A 22083-nucleotide genomic window follows, 5' to 3' on the forward strand; every position below is an offset into this window, starting at 1 on the left:
ATAACATTTCCTCCTTTTTACCTCTTAAGGAAAATGGTGTTCAGAATCTCTTGGAAGCCCAATAACCAGCTGCACAGCCTGCAACTCAGACAAGAGATGTTAACAAAAGAATGGGGTTATTTGTTACAGCACAGAGCACCATCTGAGTCTTCAGAGACGGATTCATATGTTGAATAGGGACAGGAAGGTAGGAAGGACAGTGAACAGTCGGTGGCATCTATCTGTCTTGAGAGACAACGGAATGCACCTCTGGGAGTGAAGCCAAACCACTGTACTAGCAGCACCAAGGTGACCTTCCCCGGGTGCAAGCCTGGACAGTGTGTATGGTGGTCCTGGGTTGCCCAGATAGCAAGATCCCCCTATCAGCCTCACTGATGTGGTCCTAAAGAAAGCAGAGCAATACATTTGGCAACAGCTTAGTTGCAGGAGTTGCCACAAGGAGGTGTACAATGCACCGTCCAACCGCCTTAGGGACTCCATGTTGGATTTGTGTAGAGTTTACCCCTTAGCCTTTTCTTCTCCTGGAGGATATCCTGCAAGGCCATTGTCTTTTTTTAAATATAATTTTTATTAACTGGCCAATCAAATCACATTATTTCCAAATCACATTAGTTCCAAATTATACAGCCAGATTTTTAAAATTTTATTGGGGGTACCCATACTTCAAGCTCCGAAAGGGGTCCAAACATCACTCATGTTGCTGCTTTAATTAAACAGTTCTATCCGGTTCTGTCCAGATAGTCTCTTTGTTACTTTCCTCATCTTATTGTTGTTATCATATATTCCTTTCTTTGTGATCTCTGATAATCTTCACAAGTGGGTTGAAAACAAACATCCTCTGTGTGGGTTTTACACTCTCCAAAAATCATATCACATAAAGGACAGATGCCATTTCCATCCCTCCGTAAAGAACTATCCCTCAGTCTGTCTGTTGATTTCCCCAGGCTTGCCAAACATATCTCAGAGGGCTCTGCCAGGTCAAAATCACATTCCGATAACCATACATTCACATTCCGATGACCCTGGTGCTCCTCCCCCTCGTCCTTCTATAGGCAAGCCTGTCTTAGCGAGACACCATTTATAACTGCGTCATAAAACTTTCCTCCATTCCCCGATATTTCTACCAGTCCTCTCTTTGATCAGTAATTCATTCCACACAGTTCTTGAACTCCTGCTTGTGATTAATAAATTGCAAAGATTCTTCTCTCTGGAGGGGAGGGTTATTGATACTCACATAAGACCAAAAAAAAGAAAAGTTTTTTCCTCCCCCCCTTCCGTTTCACTCCAACATACCAGTCTTTTAATGATGATTCATCACTTGATTTATTTGTCCAGCCCATCGCTCTGCTCACAGAGATCCATTAATCAGCAGTCTTTACTCCCGATCTTCACTTGATGTATGTGCATTAGCTTCTTTCCAATTATATATTTCCAATTATATATTTCGAGCTAATGCGAACCAGTGTGCGAATTAGAGACAGCGTCAGGGAGAGCAAGCCTCACTCGAGGGCTTCGTGCCAAGTGCCCACACCCCCTTCTTTCGAATCCAGGGGTGAATTATGGACACAGCTGGCAAGGCAGTCCCCCCACTCCCTTTGGGGGGGGGTAAGGGAGTCTGCATACTCCCATATCATCCTCTTAATTACCTCGTGTGGGTCAGAGAGATGTTATTGTCAGCCATCTTCCAATGCGCCCCCTGGTGGCCCCAAAGGCCATTATCATGGGCCAGGAGTCGGCTTCACCTTTTGCGCAGCAGCCTGAAGGAGCAGAAGGCAAAGTGACTCTACCTGCTGCTGATCAGCCTTCTTGCTCCTGATGAGAACCAGCTGGCTCCAGCTTTCTTAAGCAGGGTTTCCAGCCTCAGTCAGTTGCTAGAAACAACGTTCAGCGATCCTGGCCAGAACTTGCTGCTTCTTGAGACCTTGGACCTTTGGCTTTCTTGACCTGCCGGATCATCTGACTACATGAACTGAGATACTCCTGATCTTAGTACTGGACTGAACCTTGCATACGGACTCTGCCTTCAGGAAAGTACCCCCCCCCCGGCTGGTTGGCTGGCTTCTCCCTCCACTGAACTCTGCCATGGCTGGCAGCACAGGACCACAACAACCGTGGAGGATTGGGATTAGAGTTTTCCTTCTCCTAGATGGGCTGCCTTTTCAGGTCGGTGAGCCCCATCTGGCCCTCATTTCCCTCCACAGCACATGCAGAAACCACCTACTTAAAGAATGGACAGTGAAGAAAAACAACAACAACAAACCTAGTGGGAAGATTGCTTCTATTACTGAATCACAAGCTGGGCTAGATCCTGCTTAAAATATGCAGAGAGAACTCATTTCCCAAGAAATGTTGACCAACTTTGCTTCCATGGAGAGTGGGGTGCCATCGTTTGGAGAGAGTAATATGCAGGCAGTTCGTTCGAACTTTGAAGCTGCAGAGCTGGGTGGGAATTATCCATGGTGATCCTCACCAGCTGGGAGGAAGGCTGTGGTGACACCCTCACCCCTCTGAGAGATTCATTTACACAGCAAACTTACCATGGTAGAGGAAGGGAGTGTGCCTATACAAAGAAAACCACTATGTCCAAGCCCTGCCAGGTTTGTACCAACCAGGATGGCCAGCTTTTTCTTTGGTGCTGCTGGTGTTTAACTCCCTTTCAATTTCCTTGCATTGGTTTTTATGGGAGGACAATTAGTTGTGCCAGCTCCAGAACCAGTGGTGGAGGAAGCCTGGGGCAGCGTGCATGCCCTGCGCCCAGGGGCAGGGCCAGCCAGGGCAGGATGCTCCGTGGGGCCTCCGAGGAGTCTGCTTGCCTCCTCTCACTCAGCCACCCTACAGTTGAGGGGGAGGCGACGGGTGGACAGTTTGGGCAACACGGAGCCTGCATGCCAACCCACTGCATCACTCCCAGGAGAAAAGCATGGCTCGGGCATGCTGCAGGCCCCGCAGTGAGTGCCACCCGGCATTTTGTCACCCCCCAGTGGTGACTCTCGGGGTGACCCACCCCCACTGTACCCCCCTTTCATCCGCCCCGTCCAGAACTGTTATGGTTTTCTTCCTCTTCAAGGACCATGCTGGGAGCGAGTTCTGGATCCTGCGGATCCAAAATCTTTCTAAGAAGTCAAGTGCTAATTCACTCTAATCTTTTCCAATGTGTTCTCTCGAGGTCGGACATATTCTTGATTCTAAAACATCTGCCTGACAGGGTCTCTTGACAGAATTCCCTAGTATAGGGGTTGGGAACTTGTGGCCCTCCAGATGTTGTCAGATTCCAACTGTCCTCAGTCCCAAGCAACATGATCAATGGTCAAGGTTGATGGGAATTCTCATCCAGCAACATTCCATGGGACTCCTGCCCTCCATTCCAAGTCTAGCTCAATAAAGATGCCAATCTAACATTCCCCTTTTGCACTCTCTGTCTGCTTCTATTTTAGTCAAAGAAGAGAAGGAGGAGGAGGAAAAAGAATATTATTCCATTCTTGGATTTTGTGACTCCTCAGTGAGAAAGCTTTTAAAAAACAGAATCAGTAACACTGGACTAATATGATTTGATCTGCATCATAAACATTGAATTATGTATATAGGCTATAATAAGATATAATGAGATAGATATATTCAGAGCTACTTTTGTTAATATTAAGGGCTTGTATACTGAAATCAAATATTGGATTGTAAGGTTGAACAGCTAGGTGAAATTGATAAATTATTTATAACCAGTCAATGCTCTCATATATATATGTCTGGATTTATATGCATGTTCTGTCTGGAATAATGCAATTTTAAACTGAATGCTAATAAATATGAAAAACCCTAACCCTCTGTCCAAAGTGTGGCAATAACTTGCGCATCCACAAAACTCATAGCTAATTAGTTTTCTTTTGAGACATTAAATAATAAGCTTTACATCTTCATTTGAAGTTGTGAGTGTTGCCATCCTCCCCCCGCTCCCATGCAAAGACAATGAGCCAAGTAGCAACCGCGTAGCTGTAGGGAAGGATTTTTTTAATTATTTAAATTAAAATGTACTCTTTAGGAAAGAGCTGACTTTCCAAATAAGGCTGGTGTCATACTCAAGGGAAGCAATTAGATGCAAAACAGGACACCTGGTATGACAGTAATGAGCCTCAAGTCCTGTTGTTATCAAGCATCAAGGACCGCACTAGGAAATTAGCCCAGAACTTTAATTAAATCTGTAGGAGCAATGAAGTCTCACATATTTTTATTAATATTACTTTTTTAAAGAATGCATTTAAATGAGGGTCTGGATAGCACACCAGCTTTTATAGAGTGCTCATTTTGGAATGATGACGGTGATGATGATTAGTATGGTTTACTAGTTATATCAGGGCTGAGAAGATGCTGCTGGTTAGAAACTTCACCGGGTGAACCAGTTACAGTCTTTCAGTCTAGCCTGCCTCACAAGGTCATTGTGATCATAAGGGGGGGGGGATGCACCACCCTAGGCTCCTTCGAGGAAAGGTGAGAGATACACATACAAATATAGGGCTATCTGTTTAGCCCATTTTAGTGTTGGCTAAGTTCTAAAATCTTCTTGGATGTTTTAACTGTGTATTGACAAATGTACTTTTTTCTGACTGACGGTCGAATAAAAGGATGATGATGATGACATACAAATGAAATAAGAAATAAATAAAGCAAACAGATTAATAGCAAGGAGAGAAAGCTGCAAATATAAAAAGCTAAAAATTATTCATTGTTAATAACAAGGTGGCATATTGTACTTTCCTGGGAAGCTGTTGCCAAAGATTCAGTGTCACCTGCCCCAGAGTCCATTGGATATTTCTTCACCATGGAAAGGAAGATGGACCATGTTCTTCCTGGCAGATGTTGAAGACTGGAGAGATTCCTCTGAGAAGAAATGGTCTTGCAGATTTGTTCAACCCAACTCAGACTGTTTCCCAAACCTGGAAATGGACCCAGTACCAACTGGCAGTCAGTGGGCCAGCATAGTTTTAATATAGTACCTGCAGCTTGGGTGCCTCTTTCCTGAACATCAGTTGCAAGGAAGGAAGGAAGGAAGGAAAGAAGGAAGGAAGGAAGGAAGGAAGGAAGGAAGGAAGGAAGGAAGGAAGGAAGATAGAAAGATGGGTGCTGCTGCTCCAGATCCTATGCACTAGGGTATGAGTCAAGACTGAATTTTCATTTCAGACTACCATAGACATTTTGCTTCTTTTGAGAATTTCTAATCCATACCTTCATCTAAAACATAGGTTCCAACAGAAAGGATTCTTAAGCTGCAGCAGTGGTGACAAAGCAAGAAGGCAGATATGGAGAAAGGGCAGAAGAAGGATAGAAGGGCAGGAGTGTGGAAACTGTGGTCTTCCAGATATTGCTGGACTGCTAGTCCCACCATACCTGACTAGGCAGATGAGAGTTCAAATCCAACCTCTGCAGGTTCCTTATCTCTTTTAGGAACTTATTGTTGTGCATGAACTGAGAATTTACCAAAGAACACGTCTCATGCACTCATTAAGGAACCCTGGATAAGCTTCCAAGCTTATCCATTATTTTCCCCCTTCTAGTGTTTCAGTGAGTAGGAATCCCAAACGGATGCTAAATGCCATTTTAGCTAAAATATTATGGTGGCCTAGATTTCACTATCTAATTTCACTACCATATCTGAACAATTACACCAGCCTTATCGAAATGCTTCCGACTTCTCATGAATTTCCTCTGACCTTAGAAGTCATCTAATTCATTCAATTTACTTCAGATTCAAATAGAGATATTCTGTCAATGTGGCAAGAATAGTTTGGACAACCTAATTCCTTGCCTCTTGTCTTCTTTATCCTTTTTTATGTCCCATCCCCCCCTTATGAATCTGACACACCTATGCCAGTTTTGTAGTGGCAATGCCATAAAAATCAGATAACTGTTTTTGGTTTAAATTTTGTCTAAAAAATAATGCATACTTTAACCCCTCACGTTTGGGGAAATGCTTGGTTAATTCTTTGTATGGTTTGATATTTTGTAATAGTTCATCTCTTTATGTTGCTATATCGAAACTTAGTAAAAAATCACTTACATTTTCACTTTGGATGAACTTGAGTGACCACACATAACAACACAAGAACCTTTTGGATTAAACCAAAGCCTATATAGCCCAGCATAATATTACACAGTGACCAACCAGAGGACTATGAGAAGCCTCCAGGAAGAACACAAGTTCAACAAGTCTCTTCATGTTTCACTGCATATTGTCTCTGGTACCAGGGATAATATATAGTATCATGGCTCGTAGCCATTAATAGCTTTTTCCTCATTGAATTTGGCTACACCCCTTTTAAAAGGCTAGAAAATAAGCAGTTTCTTCATACAACAAGTGCTGTTGACAGTCGGTGGCCATCTAGTAGCAAAATCAAAATTTCACCTTGCCCTGTCTCTCCAGAATCCTGCACAGTTCACCTTCATTAGATTACTGATTTTTGTATTAAGAGATGAGGAGAAAAACTTCTTTCTATCCATCTTCTCCGCAGCTTGCATCATCTTATATACTTCTATCATGTCCTGTCCCCCAGTTACTCATCTTTTTCTTCTAAGCTATAGGGCCCCAACAGTTGGAACCTTTTGTCAGAAGGGAATTGCTCCAATCTGTGGATCATTTCGATTCCCCCTTAGTCATGGAGGGAAGATGCCAATTCAGCAAATGATAAGAATGGGTGGGTTTAGTGTTTCAAAAAAGTCAGTTGAAAAGGTAGTGCAAAGTTTGCTACTGAAATGTACTGTGCCTAGAAGAGGTATTTAATGCTCTGCTACTTTAATGTTCTGTTGATCTTTATATTATTGAAAAAAGCCACCAAGGAAGGGAGTGTAACTTGAAAAACAAGCAATTTCTTCCCAAGTTGATCCAAATACTATACTCCTACGCTTTCTTCTGGTGGAGACTTTGAAAGTCATTTAAGATGTTCAAGTCTATAGAGCTATAAGGATCTCTAAGTGCCATGGGATGTAATTTTAGCTTTCCTCAATTTGTGACCTCTGCCATTTTGCTTTTCACAAAGCTCGAACAAAGAAATAGAAAGTTACTCTTTCAAGTTTAGACACGCTGCTGTCCCATTATTCATCTTTTCAAAGCATTTAATGTTTTCTTTTCCCTAATGATTGTGCATGCCTAAAATTGCTGTGGGGGAACAACCTACATATCAGTATAACTTCTCGCTATTGCTACAGTTATGCACTAAGAAGTATGGTTTTAGAGATCAGAGCTGCTGCCATTTTGAATGCTATATGGAACAATGGGTGTACAGATAAGATGACCACTGATAATACTGTTTGAATGGTACATTCTGCCTGTGGGTTAGCAGCCGCCATATATATATATATATTGTACCTCCATATGAATCCTATGGCAGCTTCATGACAGGGGTAGTTTTTTCTTAACTGTTGAGGGTAGTTCAGGGGAATGGAAGGGTGTTGGATCTTGAGGATCCTACAGATGTCAGTAACAACAGGAATTGTCGGACTGTTGGTCCACCTAGTTCCACATTGTCATCAAGATACCAGAGATCAAACCTGGGGCTTTCTGTTTACAAGGCATGTGCTCTACCATTGAACTCTGGCTTCTTCCCAGACTTACCCCCTTCTCAATCACTAAACTGAAAGTAAGGGCATCTATAGATCACCATGCCCATTTCTTCTTTGGCTGTGTCATGCATCCGGTTTTCACCTGCTGACGCAAGCAGGATTCCCAGTGCAAAACACAGGTGAGAAGGGAAGGATGACAGGAGAATGGGCAAGAGGACCTGTGGCCTACTTTACCCAGAGATTTAAAATGCTTTGCCCACTTTCTGTATCAGATAGTGGCAACCCCAAAATATTTCAGGGGAACAGCCATAGTTCATTAGTAGAGTACATGGTCCATATGCAAAGTATCTCCAATTCAGTCCCCGTCATCTCTAGGTAGGTCCAGGAGAAATCCTTGTTCTAAACTTTGGGAACTTCTGACAGTTAGTGCAAACAGTAGTGAGATAGATGAACCAATGGTCTGACTCAATATAAGGCAGCTCCCTATGTCTTGAGTAGATAATGGAAGACAGCCACATAAAATTGTTCTCAGCTGTAGTGCCATCATTTTTGAGCTTGATAACTCACTCTCTATTATTTATTGTAATCGCGTAAAGATTAATAAGATAGGCAACAGCCAAAATTGGCATTAGATTGGTTCCAACACTGATAGAAGAACTAGATTTATAATTCATGGATGATGTTGAACTAGAGCACAACTTAAAAATCAAATTCATGTTAGTGACTTGACTGTTTTAATTTATGTGCCATCGTTTTGAGAAACTCATAAGACTGGCAGTCTTCTTTGGCATATAATATATTGTCTCCCTTAACATGGCATGGCGGCTCTGCTGACATATAATTGGCTGCAATTTATTAGGTTACATTTTTTTTCTCCCTGTCATGCTTAGTTTTCCTTTAAGACCACTGATTCCAGCAAGAACTTGGTTGTTTGCATTCTCAGCCTGCCTTCCCTCCTCCTATTTGCTGACTGTGCAGCTCACTCAGCATTGTTTTAATAAAATAATGTCAGATCGCAAGGGCAGCAGTCTGAGAAGGCATTCTCGGGAAATCATAAAGGTCATGCCAGTGACCAGATGATTCAGAGAATATTAATTTTATCCATCTGAAATTGCGAATAACACTCAAAGGATCCCTCAAAAGCAAGATCAGCTGGCTCCTTGGACAGAATATACACTTGAGTCTGATGAGCAAATTTTGTATAACTGCAACAGGATTTCACATTGTGGGTATATGCTAGAGGGCCAGGACCAGGAAGGGGGGGAAAGAGGATTGCTGGCAAAGGCACTATTTAGCTCTACTGAATGAATCAATCGGTATAGCTTAATTCCACTTTTCCTTGTGGGCAATTGGGGCCAGCAAGGAGGCTCACAAACATTACGGTTCACCTGGAATTGCTAGAAAAACAATAACTTCACGTGAAAATAGTGTGAGCTAAAAGCAGAATCCTAAACATAGTAGAGCAAAAGTAAAATAAAAAATTATAGTTACAAAGGAGACTGCTTTACACCTCCACCAAACTCATTGTCTGGCAGTGTCTACACAGACTGGCAGTTAAGGGTGGGGGCAGGAATTTGATTCAGTTTGCATTTAAAGGTGAACCTGCCTAGTTCACACTTTCTAAAACAATACAAGAACCAAAACACAGCCTTCAAAATCTGAATTTCTCCAAATTTTGCAAATGCAGTTCATCAGCCAAGTAATGTGTACATAAATTCATATACTGGAATTAAGTGTGCATTAGATGCATATGTTAGTGGAAATAACATGCAAATACTCAAACCATGCTAACTAGAGACTGCTCCATTTTGGTTTTTCTGGCCCTTCAGTCATAGCTCTTTTCTGTCTTCTTCCACCTGTTGCATGCCATCCATTCCTATTGCACATTGCATGCACTTTTTACATAAAATAAACAGTTTTATGAAAAGTGTACATTTTTTTCAGTGCTTTTCAAAGCATTCACCAATAAAATATACATCTTGTATGCATGTGTTACAGTAAATACTGTTTTTTGCCTGGGCATTTTGTGCACCAAAAACAAACTGCAGAACTCTGTGTAACTCCACTGAGTTGTGTTCTAAGCTGCAAGCAAGTTCAGGAGAATTAGATTGGTTTGGTCTACTGCAAAAAGCAGACCAAACAAATTCCTCCCCCTTCCCTAGTACTAGCTATGCTTCCCCCGCCCCTGGAGTACCACATTTTTTTTAACCTCAGCTCAAGGCACTGAGAAGTGACCTAGAGGTGAGTGCTTATCTAATCCATTATCAACCTCATAAGCAACTTGGGCCTTGCCTTCAGACCTTTCTGATGGCTGTGAAAGCTTTATTGACTTATATTTCACTGTTTTAACAACAAGCAGGATGAGGAAACTCAAACGTCAACCTGCAGCATGAGACATGGCAACTGAAGTACAACCTTGAGAGCTAATTTATGGTTGGGAGTGATTGTCACTTTTAAGTTATCTATTCACCACAACTGGAAAGCCTCTCTTCACTATAAACATCCTGTCCCATTACTTTAAAATCCCATTCTCTTCATGAAATGGTTGCTTACACGGCCAGTAACACCTGAGGTTGCTTCAGAGGCTGTGCCTTTTGGATTGCTATCTGAAATTGAGACATTGCTCATTAAACCAATGATGGCCCTGCTATCATGGAGCACCCTTTGTAGCTAGCAGGGAGAGAAGGCATGTTCAGCATCATGCATGTGCAAATGCACCAATGTGGAAGCAGGGCTATGGGGCTATATAAGCCCATGCCAAGTCCCACTTGACCACTTTATATTTCTGCCACTTGAAGGAGAAGTGCCAGATGAGATATCAGCTTCATGGTTTGAAGCAAGGGATAGTGTTTGGTGGCCTAGCTGCTGGTGGTGAGATATACTAGCCTCAGAAGTGGCTCCCTACATTAGTTGCAACCAATAGTCAGTATCTTCCCCTTCTTTCATCTCCCTTGCCTCAGGGCTTCCTGTCCCTTTGTTACTCTACATCCTGGAACCTCTTCTCATTCCCCAGTCTGTCTTTGTGCAACATTTTAATTCCACCCAAAGAGACAACTTTCTCTTTCCCACAGAAGCTGTTCTGTAAATGGTGTTCGGTTTGCTGAACAATTTTCAAACCATTGTACCAGCTCTTCCAATCCAATCCAATCCAATCCATAGGTGAGCCTTCGTGGGTAAAAGCACTATATGAGCCACATAAGACTGAGGGACAGAGTGACCTATCTTAAACAAGGGCCCTCTGCTCCTGAATTCCACCGCAAAGTTATCTCTACACCTAAACAGCCAATACAAAAAGGCTGTATTCAGCTAAAGAACTGAGTGAATGGAACAAGTTCCTATTGTGCGACAGGATGTCATTCTACTGTACATGTCCTGCACCTCCACCAAATCTGCTCCCAGAGTGTAGGGGGAATTCCTAGAACAGATTTGGGGGGCACACGGGGGGGGGAAGATTGGAAGAACATTATGTTGTGGACTCATGGAGCATTAGTCTTAGCACAGCATGGAATTCCACCCAAAGATAAGAGGGATGGCCCCAAACGTAGAACTTTATCTTAGAGAAGATGATTTGCTGATGCTACAGCTATTGTCCTTAACCCTTACGTCCGAAAATCAAAGCAGGGTCTCTATTTTGTCTTCCTTCCTCACCCATAAGTATTTGGGAGACTGTGGAAGATGAAGGGGCAAAGTGAACATGTCATTTGCTGGTCTGCAAAGTGCCGACATAGATTTGTGAAGCTGATGAAGGAAGGAAAACTTTGGACATTTCTAGTAGGAGTGAGTTGAAATCACATGCCAAATTTTACACTCATTTCTTTGACTGGAAAAGTGGCTCTCATTTTGTGGCCATCTTCAGCACTCAACTGGGAGATATGCCTGTTTGTTTTGATGTTTTTTATTTTTGGTTTTTGGAGAACTATTTCTCTTCTCTTTTGCCCTAACTGCCCTTGGCCTCATCTGCCTACACTGCTGTTTAATCATATTGGCTGTGGCCACCCAATTGATTTTGACCCGGAGGTCAGAATGCAACAGCACATGTGATGGTGTCATATTCATAAGCAAAATCACATGGCTCACCACAGCCAACGGAAGTAAAATGGTAGTGTGAGCAACTGAGGGAAAAGGAAAATGGAAATGGCACCAGGAGGAAGCATCACCCAGAGAGATAAACAGGCACTGAATGGAATTGAAACAACAGTTCATTTAGCAAGATGAATATTTCTCAGTAATGTTTTTGGCTACATTGCATCTAACACATTTAAAGCAAATATCAAAATTAGAAGCTATTCCACAGCGCTCTAATCTTTAGCTTCAGTCTTGAATCCAAATTGACTACACACCTTCATAGATGCCCATAGTTCTTTTTAATTCCCAGTATATTGAAAAGCAGATTACAGTGTCTGTTCATTTATTTATAAGGCAAGCCTATAATTATCTGTGAGGTGGATTTTTTTTGTGTCAAAGTGAACTTTTCCCCTTTGTTGTTAAATAACAGAATGAAAAATCAAGTGCAAGTTGCTGTTTCTAACTATATTACTCTAGAATGTCTTTTCAGTATATTAAAGTGTTTTCAATTACCTTCTAATACACCTCCAGGGAGCCCGAGAGAATGGAAGGATTAGTGGAATAATGAGTTTAAATTATTTAGCTTCCCCCCTTCCTTTTTTATTATGTGGCTCTATTGAATTGAATCTTTGGTCAGACATGTTTGACAATGCAGGCCAGGTTACATCAAATGAGTTATCTTGGTTGCAAATCAAAAGGGAGGAAATAATTCATATTAATATGCAAATATCACATTTTACATAGAGAAAGCAAGTTGGCCACTCTGCTATTTATTAAATTCAATGGTTATAGCATATAATCCTTCAGAAGAAAAATGGTTGAGAATTAGGGTGATAGAAAGGGAGGTGAGTAAAGCTTTATTTTTGCTGAATTCAACATGGTGGTGATAAAACTTTCAACTGTACCTGGCAAAATGAATTTTAAAAACAACAAAGAAAACTGTGAAATAAGGTGATGAATCCTTGCAATTGCCATCTGTCTATACTTTTACCTGTATCAACTCAATGTGGATCTGACTAAATTTCAATGTACATAGGATGTCCTCTTGCATTTTGTGAGTGTCACAAATGAAAGGGAGGCATCAACCAAATTAGACAGCAGAGAGAACCATAGGAAACCAGTGCATGATCATCCATAAGAAATAAATGAACAAACAAACAAACCAAAACCAAGACAAACAATACACCAAAGAGATATTGGCAGTGGGATTGAATTATTGATTTGAATATTTGCCAATCAACTCAGAGAGAAATAATCTACACACTGCAAGAAAAAGGTTTAAGACCAAAAATATGGCTGCAGTTTCCAATGTTCTGCATGATGAGTTCCAGCAAATAACTCAAATAGACCGAGTAATACGGATATGCAGCCAATCCTGTATCCTCACCTGATTAGTGCTCCTGTTCAAGTTTCTTTTTTTATGATCAGCCACTGCATAGAATATTGCTGGAAGCAACATCCATCTGTAAATGTGGGTCTCAAATTGTCTGCTAGTCCCTAAAGAAGCCACTTTATCTTCAAATTGCCATCAATATTTATCCCAGAGTGAAATCCAAGGCAAATTTGAGGACTCATCCCTCATAAAAGTACCAATGAATTTCACTGAGGCAAATAAAATGCACCCAGGCTCTTCCACACATTCTTAAGTTGACATTAGACTTTGTACTAAGATTGCATTTTGTGGTGGCAATGCTTTGAGCATCAGGGCAATCGCTTCCTCATTTCGTAGCATCTTCTCATCAATCACAAGCAGACATGGGAAGTGGAATCAGTAACTGCATCACATACAGACTTCCTTGTGGCATAGGGGCTTCACAACATCTCTTTCTAGCGGAAGCTCTTCATAGCCTCAAAGATTTGTGAGATTTCTGGGGTGATGCCCCATGAAGAAAAAAGAACGAGAACCTGAAGAAAGAATTCATCATATTCTTCTTCTTATTACTATTTATTGAATTTATATACCGCCCTATACCTGGGGGTCTCAGGGCGGTTCACAGAATAAAATCAAAGTATAAAACCACAAAATACAAAACAAAAATAAAAACAACCCAATAGCCACCCCCCCACACACACAAAAAGCACATTTTAAAAGGGCATGGAATTTTGATCAGATCAACCAAAGGCCTGATTAAAAAGGAACATTTTTTAAAAAATATTTATTGGATTTTCACAAATTATAAAAATACACACAATACACAATACAAACATACACACACAAAAACAAACAAACACGTATAATTTCAAATCCTTTTTTTCTTGAAACTTACTTCACCGACTTCCCCATACCTCCCCTTTCTGCATTCCAATTCCCACATTTATTTCAGCAAATCCTCCCCCTTAATTTTATCTAATTTTCCCTTTTCTTTTCTTTTACTTAATCTTTTACAACTGTAATCCCTTACCTTTTAAAACCACAACATTTTAACACTCATTAATTTTACAATATTTCTTAAGATAAATTTTAAATTTCTTCCAATCTTCTTCCGCCGTCTCTTTCCCCTGGTCTCGGATTCTGCCAGTCATTTCAGCCAGTCCCATATAGTCTATCACCTTCGTCTGCCATTCTAAAAAGGAACATTTTTGCCTGGTGCCTAAAATGAAGGCACCAGGTGAACTTCCCTGGGGAGAGCATTCCACAGATGGGGAACCACTGCAGAGAAGGCTGGTTCTTGTGTTGCCACCCTCTGGACCTCTCGAGAAGGAGGCACATGAAGAAGGGCCTCAGAAGATGATCTCAGGGTCTCGGTAGGTGCATATGGAACGAGATTGGCAGATAGGGGTTGTATATGCAGGCACAAAGGAGTTACATCCCCATGAATATTGTTTGGCCAATGGGTAATGTCTTTATTGGGATTTATGTATTTGTTTTTTGGTGGGAGGGGGAGACTGGAAACAATACTATCATAGTTTAAACCAGTGGATGGAAGCTGTGACTCACCAAAAGTTGCTGAATGTTCACTCCCATCATCACTTACCACTGGCCATGCTGGCTGGTGCTGATGGAAGTTGAAGCATCTGGAAGTTCACAGGTGCCCCACTTCTGGTTTAAACAGATGAACACCAAAAATATGTGGCTATGAAAAGATCTTATACATTTGTGCCGATGTATCAATATGATGCACATTCAGTCTTTAAGACCTTTGCACAAGGCTCCCAGACCTACTTACCTCATTGATAGCCTACAATTGTCAATTGCTCTTCTCTGCATTTAAACACTGAAACACAACAGTTGATGTTGTAATAGCTTTGAAAGGTCAATGGGAATTGATAGATCTTTGTTAGATTCATTTTGACAACTATTTTGAGGACGTAATCAGTGAAAAATTGTATATAGAGGAGCTGATCCAGGAGAGTTAACTCGTGTTTTTATTGGTCCAACTAGTGAAGTAAAAAAAAAAGAATGTGAAAGGAAAAAAGAATGTGTAAAATTTGATTTGTTTATCTGACACCATAGATGATTAGTATGGGATGCAGGAAAGCTGGAACTTCAGTATTATAGAAGAAAGAAAAAATCCCCAAACTGCATTTTCATGCAAACCACCCCAACTTGCTCACTCGGGCTAGATCTAGTACTCCATTTTCAGCATTATCTTTCTGGGAAAAGCCCTTAGTATAGCTTTTCCAAGTGCTGTAATAGTACCAAAGATGGATGCTTTTATACCAGTATGGGCCACACATTGCCGAAGCTGGTACCATCCAGATGTTTTGGACTCCCATCAGCCCCAGCCAACATGGTTAGTTGAAGTCCCAACGTAGGTGGTCACCATGTTTGGGAGGCTGATCTACAGTAACAAACTGCAGCTGTGCTAAGCAGGAGTGGGTTGCTATATTAGTATCAGACTTTAATGGACATGTATGGCAGGTAGGATCTGTAGAAAGAGGTATGGTTATATGTGTCTTAAATTCCTTTTCTGTTTATGGATTTTGACCAAAACTGCTTACCGTATTTTTCGCTCCATAAGACACACCTGACCATAAGACACACCTAGTTTTTAGAGGAGGAAAACAAGAAAAAAAATATTCTGAACGAAACAGTGGATGTATGATTTTTGTGGTTCATGCTGTGGCCACAGACATGGTATGTGATTTGACGGTGAGTTTGGGGTAGCCCAATGCAAAAATCCTGAGGATCCATGTGGATCTGTGCTTTGTAACCACGTTTTTGCGCCACTGTGGCCCCACGAAACAGTGGATGCGTGTGTTTTTTGGTGCAGGCTGTAGCCATGGACATGCTATGTGATCTGATGGTGAATTTGGGTGACCCAATGCAAAAATCCTGAGGATCCATGTGCTTTTACCTCCCCCCTCCCAGGCAGCCTACTTTATCACTAGCGTCCCTTATCTCCCTCCTGATCGCTTGCCGATCAGCTGCTCTGAAGCTTCCTTTCAACACCCCCTTCCCTCTTGTTTGCCTTAGTGTCTTTTCCTTAGCTGGGGCAGTTTTTTGTTCCTCCTTTTTTTCTAATTTCTCTCCTCATTACTTGTTTTAGTAATCTTGTCTCCTCTCTTTGCAAGTTTGCTGTCTTTACCTCCCCACCTCCCCCAGCAGCCTCCTTTACCCGCAGCCTTATCTCCCGCCCAATCGCTTGCCGATCAGCTGCTCAGCGGCTTCGTTTCAACACCCCCTTCCGTCTTTCTAAAAAAAAAAAAGCCACGATCTGCTTTTCGCCCCTGGGCAATTCGGCTCCAGGGACCACACATTCGCTCCATAAGTCGCACAGAGATTTCCCCTTACTTTTTAGGAGGAAAAAAGTCTGTCTTATGGAGCAAAAAATACGGTAGTTACATTGCATGGGGCTTTAAATCACATTTGTTTACCTACACCCAGTAGGTATCTAAAAACATCAAGCCTGAGGTTCCTTGCTGCTTTCCTAGAATGATGCTACATTGTGATAATGCATCATTTGAAGGAATGACTGGCAACTGCCCATAGTTGAAATGTTCAAACAAGGCAGCCAGAATTCTCCCTCAGCCCTTTTTTTTCTAGCTAAATTGAGGGTGGCAGGTCGAGAGACTGACGCCAGCTGTCTCTAGAACTACATAAATACAAATTTCTCAGAAAAGAACACATTACCCTGGGACCTTTGTTTTGTGATTGCTGAACCCAGAAACAACGAGAAGACACGTTGGATATTTCAGCGCTGCGTGCATGCAACAATCTGGCAGTAAGCCTCCGTCTCTCCAGGTGTCTCAGTGCTGGAACAAGTGTCAGAACAAATGGGCTAGAGGGAGATGCGCAGAGCTACAATTTAGATAAAAGATCCTTAATGAATACCTTTTAAAAACCGATTTAGGTTTTTCTGTCCTTGATTTAGTTTTCATGAGGGTCCCCAGCGCACATCGATTATTTATTTATTTAGCTTGAAGAAAGAAGGCTGCATCTTGTTTGGTGAACTCGTCAACAGTTCTGATAACCAAGATGTTTCTCTTCCTTAATTTATAACTAGTATCTTGTAAACTTTGGCTCGACCTTGCGTTTGGCACTGCCTAGCTAAGTACTCAGCCCAGCCCAGCTTCATGCAGCCTCACAGTTTAGGGGAATTAGAACAATAAAACAATGAGATAAAACAATAAATTAAAACAACAAAACGAAGCACTAAAAGGAGTTAAGAAGTAAAATAGAAGAGAAGATAAAAACAAATGCCTTAGAGCAGAAACTTGCTTTAGAGTTGGCCTTAGAGCTCAAAACCCTGCTTCAAGCATTCGGCAGCCATCTTTTTTCCCAGACTCCAGCAGGAGATTTCTTTTTCTTTTTTTAATCACTGAAACTTTGATTCCATTGTGGGGTTTTTTAATCCACTATGTCTTTCCAAGCACCAGCATCAGAATATTGCTGTGCCAGTGGCTTCTCTGGAAAGGTTTTTTTTATCAGAGGAAATGTCTCAGGATACCCTGCTATTGATATTGTGTAGGAGCCTTTGCTATATTGTTTTTGACCGCTATTAAAGTCTCTTTTGTTTGGGCACATCTTACCTAGACAGGCAATTTTAACATGTAATTTTATTTTACTGTGTATATGTATTTATTCTGATAACATTTTAGGGCAACTGTCAATTTTATCAACATTTTTAACTAGTGGAAAGTGCCTGGAATTCTGCCCAGGAATTCGAAGAAACAAACAAATATTGTTATTTATATAGTGATAGAGTAATCTGCAAGTTTTAGGACTGTGTGCACACACATGCATGCACACGCTAACCCGTTTCCAGCCTTGGGGAGCACATGACTTGGCCCTGAATCATTTTTTTTGGGTGGCAGGGGGTGCTAATGCTTAATTATGGCTTATTTGGTCTGACATCTTTATTCAATATGGCATCCAGCATCCAAATGTAGACAAAAACTGTTGCTTCCACCTCGAGATCCTCATGCCGAATTGGATGGTGGTATCTTAAGAGCTATACAAGCTGGTGATTGATGGACCTGTTACATCAAATTTGGTGAAGTCATGTCAAACTGGGTGATGAAATCCTCAGAGTCAAACAGATTGGTGCAGTTATGACCCATCACACCAAAATTTGGGCAAGTTAATGCCAAAGTCACATTTTGGTCCACCATCTTGATTCAGAATGGCAGCCAGTGGCCTAACATCACAAAAAAACCACCTCCACCTTAGGAACTCTTGTGTTGATTTTGAACTTGGCACAGTTTGGACATCTCATGTCATAAACTGGGCAAAGGCACACCATAATCAAGCTTTGGACCACATCCCCCTGCATTGTGCTATATGGAATAACCAACTTTGGAAAGCAACTTTTCAAAATCTATTAGACTGTTGTTATTTTCCAGAGCTGAATGTTGCCTTGGGTACAGATAAGAGACAATTAAAGGGGTTGCTTTTCTGGACAGATTCCAGAAGAGGCTTGTAACTAATTAGAAACGCCAATCTTCCTCCATGGTATTCTGTTTTGAAAACAGAGTTATTTGACTAAACTCATTCCTGTTTCCCTAGGAAAGCTTTTATTGAGCTGTGATTTCAAGTGATGCCAATTGCAATCCTGGTTGGTCACTATAACAAGGTCACTTATGAAGGCAGATTCTGTAGTTGTGGCCAATATCAGGTGGAATGCATTGTTTCTTATCTGTTAATGTGCTCCTTATACAGTGACCCAAGACAGGGACTTCTGAAACCTTTGTTGACATATGGAAGCAGGAAAACCTTGGTAGATGCAGCGCAATTGCTTCTGAGTGACACTAACGGCTTTGTGACACAGAAAGTGGCTCTTTTTGCCCTGGTTGCAGAAATGATTAGAAAGAGAGAGAACATTGCTACAAATTGTTTTGGTGACTCTGAGGGTTAATGTGAAGTTGAGTTAGCTGTTGGTACTTTTTATTATATTGCTGATGTTTGTCGCTCTCCTCCCCCTCCCTCAACTCCCATGAAAATGGCAGCCTTTCACTCAGCCCAACATGCAATCCTAATATTTGTTTACTCTTAAGTAAGTACCTCTGCACTCATTGGGGGTTAAAGGTAAAGGGACCCCTGACCATTAGGTCCAGTCGTGACCGACTCTGGGGTTGCGGCGCTCATCTCGCTTTATTGGCCGAGGGAGCTGGCGTACAGTTTCCGGGTCATGTGGCCAGCATGACTAAGCCACTTCTGGCGAATGAGAGCAGCGCACGGAAACGCCGTTTACCTTCCCGCCGGAGAAGGTACCTTACCTATTTATCTACTTGCACTTTGACATGCTTTCGAACTGCTAGGTTGGCAGGAACAGGGACCGAGCAACGGGAGCTCACCCCGTCGCGGGGATTCGAACCGCCAACCTTCTGATCGGCAAGTCCTAGGCTCTGTGGTTTAACCCACTACGCCACCCACGTCCCCAGTTAATTTGTTTAGGACTGCAGCCTAAGGGTGCTAACACACATCTCTAGATGGCAACAAAATAATATTGCCCAAAGTGAACTGAAGGTGAATTTGAAAGATCTGACCTAGATGAAATGTGCGCTGGCATTTGTGGGGAAGATAAAAGAATCTTGATAAGATAACTCTCTCCAGCTTCGCATATATCTGGCGGGATATTATCTTCTTAGCTGCAGTGAGAAGAAAACAAGCAAGGAAAGATTGTATCTCCAGATCTTACTGAAATGTGCTCCGTGATTTTGGACAAGCCACTTAATCTCAGTGAGGGTATTGCTTTGCCTTTAAAACTAGTGAATTTCCTGTGAATGGGTGCTTCGAATCCTTCGTATGAGAAATTTCAGATTCTCACAGCCCTGTTTGTGGGTTATGAAAGGGACTTGTCAAGGATAGAAATAGGAGGAAAGGTTTCCTTAACACAGCTGCATTCTTCACCCACATGTTCCCTTTCCAGCACCATTCAGGTGGGACTCCACAGTAAGCATCCTTGCAAGGCAAAAATCATTAGTTGAATGTGCTTGCGGAAGAAGGTTCTACAGCTAAGGGGCTAACACAAAAAAGGTCCTGTCTGATAGCTACCTACTTGGCTTGGTTATCTCAGCAGACAGGCAGGGTTCCGAATTGGAGTTGCTCCTTTAGATACCTTGATTTATTTTGCCCTGAACATGGCTTGAGGGCTCACTGTGCAGTGTTTGAAGCATGAAGGATAATGCAGTGTGACGCAGCTCTATAGCATTTCATATAATGGATGTGTTCCCTTCAGTTTCCCTGTTAGGAAAAAAAACCCCTCTTGAAAAAAAAGTTTTGATCTGGCATCTCTATTAAAGCTTAAGGCCTGCCAGCACCAACAAGGGCAAGATATCATTATAAGAGTATGCTGTGAATCTTGGCGAGGAATTGAATATCGTTTGTTTGACAAATGAGCCTTTTTTGCAAGAGAAACAGAGCTAGCCATGAGGCCCTCATTATTAATCAAAGCCTGAATGGAGACTTGGCTAGGGAAAAGAGGGATAGGGGCAATCTGAGCAGGAAAGCATAATGCATCAGTAGTTGGCTGCAGCTGCTCTTTAGACTCTGAGAAGAGTGAGAAACTGAAGATTAAAAAGTTTGCTTAAAGCAGACACCTCGGATAAGAGGGAAAAGGCCCGCTGAGCTGGCTGCTTGCCTAACACATTGAAACTTGAAGGGAAGAGAGGGATGGTGCTGCTGCCATACAGAATAGGCCTGTGCAGACAGTCTCTTCTGACTAAAATACATGCTGTATTCAGTCCCTGTTCCCAGTCTAGGCTTGTGGCAGGCTTCCTTCACCTAGTGACTGCCTTGCGACATAATTATAAACTGTGGCTCATCTGTCGCATACCCACAGTTGCATACGCTCTAATATACGGCCTAGGACCCTCATACCTACGGGACCGCCTCTCCTGGTATGTCTCACGGAGGACCTTACGGTCTTCAAACAAAAACATCTTGGAGGTCCCGGGCCACAGAGAGGTTAGGCTGGCCTCAACCAGAGCCAGGGCTTTTTCGGCCATGGACCCGATTTGGTGGAATGCTCTGTCACAAGAGACTAGGGCCCTGCAGGACTTGACATCTTTCCGCAGGGCCTGCAAGACAGAGCTGTTCCACCAGGCCTTTGGCCAAGGCACAGTCTTTGGTAATCCTCACAGGGCTCTAGCCCAATGGTTGCCATTAATTTGATTTTGAATTGATTTTAGAATGAATTGATTTTAGAATGTTGTATTTATTTTACTGTTGTTAGCTGCTCTGAGCCCGGCTTTGGCTGGGGAGGGCGGGATATAAATAAAATTTATTATTATTATTATTATTATTATTATTATTATTATTATTATTATTATTTCACAGGTGAAAATAGTGGCATTCTTGTGGAAATAACACAATCTAAGGGCCACACTGTACATCAAAAGCACATCCAAAACACATTTGAAGCACATGACTTCTCCTAAAGGTTGCTAGAAGCAGTAGCAATGTGAAGCGCTCCCAGGATTCTTTGAGGGAAGTCTTGTGCTTTAAATGTGTGTGTGGATCTGTCCTAAACTGCCTCTTTTCTCCTCCACCACGATTCCAACCTGCTTCACGCTGACTGTATTCATTTATGGTGTGTAAGATTTGGGGGTTTGCCCCAGGAAGGGGATTCAGATTGGATCGGAACTATGCTATTTCCTGTTTCTCTAAACCAATCTGATTCAAGGCAGGGGGTGAGAGCAGCTCACTCATCACTACAGAGCCATTTTTAGAGGCATCCCAAAACCTTCCCCAAAGGCTTCCCCAAAGGACGGCAATGGGCCAGGGACAGGTACTAGGAAATCAAGGCACACTGGAGTGACCAGGGTTACAAGCTGATGATAATTTCTAAAAGCAATTGCTTTGAGCAAATAGTTGTAGATAAAACATTTACTCTGATCCAGTCTGCTAATAATCTGAATTTTAATGATGATTTACCAAAAAGAAATGGTCTCCTTTGACATACGGTAAGAAAATGAAAAAAAACGTGTACAATAGGGCAGAGAGATTGAGTTCTGTCTTTCTTCTGTGACATGTCTGCTGGGGAGTGGAGATGCAGAAAGGACAGGGTGTGTCAGTGAAAGGACTGTGAC

The sequence above is a fragment of the Podarcis vaucheri genome (assembly GCF_965113315.1).
Source record: "Podarcis vaucheri genome assembly, chromosome: 3".
NCBI classification, from domain to species: Eukaryota; Metazoa; Chordata; class Lepidosauria; order Squamata; family Lacertidae; genus Podarcis; species Podarcis vaucheri.